The sequence below is a fragment of the Urocitellus parryii genome, chromosome Y (assembly GCF_045843805.1).
Source record: "Urocitellus parryii isolate mUroPar1 chromosome Y, mUroPar1.hap1, whole genome shotgun sequence".
Lineage (NCBI taxonomy): Eukaryota > Metazoa > Chordata > Mammalia > Rodentia > Sciuridae > Urocitellus > Urocitellus parryii.
Window position 1 is genome coordinate 24420535 of NC_135548.1, and position 4647 is coordinate 24425181.

Below are 4647 nucleotides of genomic sequence, written 5' to 3' on the forward strand. Positions count from 1 at the left end.
GCATGGATGAGCCTCAGGCCTCGTGTCACCCATAAATCACAACCTAGAACAGCCCAGGTCCCCAGCTCCAGTGAGTCCCCTGGATGCGCCTTTTTCAGGAATGAAAAGTAAGGGAAGAGAGTCTTCAGAAAGTCTTAGGTGTTGCCCGGGCGGGTCTGGGAGCCCAGTGTGGCACCAGGCTGTGGGACACAGTCGGAGGGCGCCATTGGGGGCAATCGGTGGGCAGCGGAGACCTTTCTGTCACTGAGCTCTGTGTGGTCCCGATTCCCCATGGCTCTGCTGGCAAAGGCAGAGGCCGCAGAGTTCGCCCTGGAGCCTGATGAGGACATGCCCTGCCCAAGGGCAACGTGCACAAGAAGAAGGAGGTCATCCAGAATGGAATGTTGCATAACCTGGATGTGGCCCATGCTAGGCCCCAGGGACAGGCCCTGCTGGTCCAGCGCATGCCCAAGGCCCTGGGAACCAGTGTTCAGGGCCATGCTTTCCTCCTAGTGGCCCTCTTGGAGGCTCATCCATGAGGACCACATGAGCTTCGGCCCCTTTGTCCCAATGTCCAGATGCCGTCACAGCTGATCTCTGGGCATTGTCTGCCCCTGGCCATCTGCCAGCCTGCTTGGGGCTGCTCTCCACCCTGGGCTGGGGGTTCCTGGAGGGAGCCTTCACAGGGCTTCAGACAGCCTCACAGAGGCTCTGGCCTCTGCAGAGCCTGAGCTCCGAGTTCTCTAGCTCTCAGCTGGCGCTGCTCTCGGTCCCGATGCACAGAGAGTCAGGTTTGCTCTTCATCCTGAAGGGGGCCTCCTCCTCCCCACCAGGAACTGGCTTTCTGCTGGGAATCTGGTTTTGCTTTTTGTCCCTTGGAGCTTTGCCTGGGAGAGGCCAGAGACTCTTGGGATTGGAGTTTCTTCCTACCTGGCCAGAGGTTTTTTAATTTTTATTTATTTATTTATTTATTTTGTACTGAAGCTTAAACCCCAGGGTGCTTACCCATGGAGCCCCATTCATAGCCCTTTTTCTATTTTAATTAGAGACAGGGTCTTGTTGAGTTGCTCAGGACCTCACTAAGTTTCTTAGACTCCCAAATTGCCAGGATTTTTAAAGACACGTGCCACCATGCAAGACTCTGCTTGATTCTTGCAGGTCAGGGGAAACCTCAAGGGGATCCCTCTGAGTTCAGGAGCCCCTCATCCTTCTCAGAGGTACTGTGCTGGGCCTGTCCACCTCAGGCTTCCAAGTTGAGTGACATCAGGGACCTGCAGGAGGCAGGACCATGGGCCTTGGTAGCAGCCTTAGAAAGTCCTCTCTCCTACAGGGGGACAAGACATCCTGTGCATGATGGGCCAGTTGATGAAGCCAAAAAAGACAGAGATCACAGGGAAGATGTGTGGCAAGGCCTGAGCCCAGAGGTGAGTTGAGGCCCTGCCTCTGACATGCTCCTGGCTCTGAGCGTCCCCCACCGCTCAGCTCTGAGTCTGCGTTCCCTTTAGAAGCTGTGGCCACACTGTGTGCTCTGGCCCGGCTGAGGTCAGCATCTGCTTCTTTTGAGGTCCCAGAAAGGTCGCAACTTTGACACCAGGCTGTGGGTCTCCCTTGCTCCTTTGTGAAATTATTATTATTATTATTATTATTATTATTATTATTATTATTATTATTATTATTATTTTGTGCCGGTTCTTGAACTCAGGGGCCCTTGACCACTGAGCCCCGTTCCAGTACTTTATTTTTTTTTTTTAGAGACAGGGCCTGGCGGAGTTGCTTAGGCCCTTTCTAGGTTGGTGAGGCTCTAACTTGTTATCCTCCTGCCTCAGCCTCCCCGGCTGCTGGGATGACAAGCATGTGCCATCGCACCTGGCTCTTACCCAGTCTTATGTTCTTCTTGGGCCCATTACCACTTTACTCTCTGAAAATGTAAGTTCAACATTTATCCACTGTTGCCTTGAGGCCTCGCAGAAGCCTAAGCTTCCTCCATGAGTGGCCAAGAGCAGATGTGTCTCTGAAGTCGGTGTTGACATCCCTGCATCATGGCTCTGGGTGAGGACAGGCCTCAGATCCCAGTTCTTTAGGAACAGCTCCAACTTGAAGACAGGGGGCACTGGTTTGGAAGGTGAGGGCTGGGGACTTTGCTGTTCTGCAGGGGCTGGTGGTTCTGGGACTGAGGCTGGGCCTACTCTGACCCTCCTTGCTCAGGTTTCCTGGGGAGAGGATTCTAACTGCACTTGTTAGAAAGTTAATGAACCTGAGCATTGTCACACAGGGCCCCCCAAAGGGCTCTTTGACTGAGTACAGCAGAGGAGAATTCGCATATGAAAATGCATCTCCCTGGGGCTCCCAACTGGGGTATCTTGGCATCAGGCTTCAGGCTAGATGGGGCAACTCCTGGACACTGCACCCCACATAGCTCCTTGGAAGGCTTTTTGTGGCATTGGGGGGCGATGATGCCTGCTTTCTTTTTTTTTTTTTTAAATGAAGGTACAGGGATTCAACTCAGGGGCTCTTGAACCCTGAGCCTCGTCCTCAGCCCTATTCTGTATTGTATTCAGAGACAAGGTCTCAACTGGGTTGCTCAGGTCCTTACTAAGTTGCTGAGGCTGGCCTCCAATTTGCAATCCTCCTGCCTCAGTCTCCTAGTCTGCTGGGGTTATAGGCATGTGCCACAACACCTGGCATGATTCTTGTTTTCAAATGATGACTCCAAACCTGGAATGGGTCCAGTACCAGCCTGGGGTCAGAGAGCCAGTAGGAGAACCAGGCTGCAGGGTTGGGTCTGGAGGGAATTGAGGTGTGGAGAAGAGAGCAGGTGACATTTCAGAGTTCAACCCAGTAGCCCCAGAAACAGTGATTTGTCAAACTGTGAGAGTGGAGCCAGTGTTGTGGTGGAGAGCTAAGTAGGCGCACCATCTCTAGGGAGTAGTCCCACATCAGATCAGGCTGGAGGGATGAGGAGGCTCAAGCTCTCGGGGACCCATATCACACCATCAGGTGCCCTAGTTCCCACCTGGAGCACTAGACTTAATGCAGGACTAGACTTAACATGTGCCCTGCTGTGCTTTTTGAGTTTCCTCCTTGCTACTGTCCTCTTCTTCCCTTTGGGGCTAGTTGTGTTGCTCCTGTGTAGTTGTGTCTTGGAAACATGTTGATTTTCTTTTGATTATTAATGAGGATTGCAGGCAATGCAGATACAAAAGGTTTCATCATGCTGCTTTGCTTCCACCCATGACAGTCAGTTACTGAAGAGGCAGAGAGGTGGGAGAGGAAAAGGCTTCATTGGCAACAATCCAGCATTTCAGAGATGAATGGCTAACTTTCCAATCTGGAACAGTTGGTTGTCAACCACAGAACCAAGGCTCCTCTCCTTGGTATTGAATTATCAAGCTCACTTTGCTACTGAGCAGTGAGGTTTGTACCCAACAGAACCTGGTTACACACATAAGTGAAAGTGGGTGTGATACTTTCACTTACATGCAGAAGAGAAATAAAGGGAGGACAATATATGACATGCATTGAAATCTTACTTATAACCAGAAATTTCAGCCGTGGGGAAAGACAGCATGTGTTCGAGTGCTTGCACCTGCTGCTAGTGAAGAAGCTTGAGTTGGTTAAAGAAAGAAAGAAAGAAAAAGTACTAGGATCTAGTTCAAACAAGAAAATCCAAGAGGGAGATGAAGATGGAAACTAGTGTTGGGACACTTAGTGTTGGGACAACCTTATTTAAACTAATAAAAAGGAGAAACTAGATTGAACTAGGGATGACATGCCAAGGTCAATTACAGGCTGCCTCAGTCTACCCACAGGTTGTACTATGACCCTTCCATGGATCCCTTCAGTTGTCAATAATAATGTAAGGGTAAAATTTCTAAGCTGATTCTAAACTGCAAAATTAAAATATAAAAGACCCGAGCATCGCAAAGTTCCTCTGCTACACCCAGAACTTGAAATTCCTGAGATAGTTAAGACAACGCCCTACTGGCCATTTACCTAAGGCCCTGTGCAGTTTGTCACAGGGCCCGAACCAATCAGTTTGAATGTGTACCCCGCTTAGGAATGACCAATCACCCCCGCCCGACCTGTTCCCACCAATGAATGTACTAATCAGTCTCAGAGTTGTTGTTCAATTTTCCCGCACCTCATGATGATTTGTTCTGATGTATGCAAAGCCCACTGCCCTCTCCAGAAAGTGTACTTAAGCTCTGCTTAACCTCTGCTCTGGGCTCTGGGCTGCTCTCCCTTCTTGAGGGAGCACGGAGCCTCAGCGCACTGGAATGGATCCCCAATAAATCCCCTTTTGCCAATTGCATGGAGCCAGTCTCTTGTGTCGTCTCTTTCTCCGACGTTCCACTGGACCCTTACAATAACAAGTATAATATTAACAAGATTGAAATTTTTAGATTCATTGGGGTGAGATTTATGTGCCATCTCATACTGTTAGCATATAGTCTATGTATGCTCACTATAATTTTAAATTTATGTTGAGTTAATGTGTAGTGTGAAAAAATGAGCACTAATTTTCAGAAAGTTTCCTTATTCTCCTGAAGCACCCCTTACTACTTTGTCTTACATAATTAGAGCCAAGGGATGGAGTTTCCTATAAAATCTTGTAAATATTGTGTCTTAAAGTAATGGTCATTTAAAGTGGGCTTGATTAAACCATTT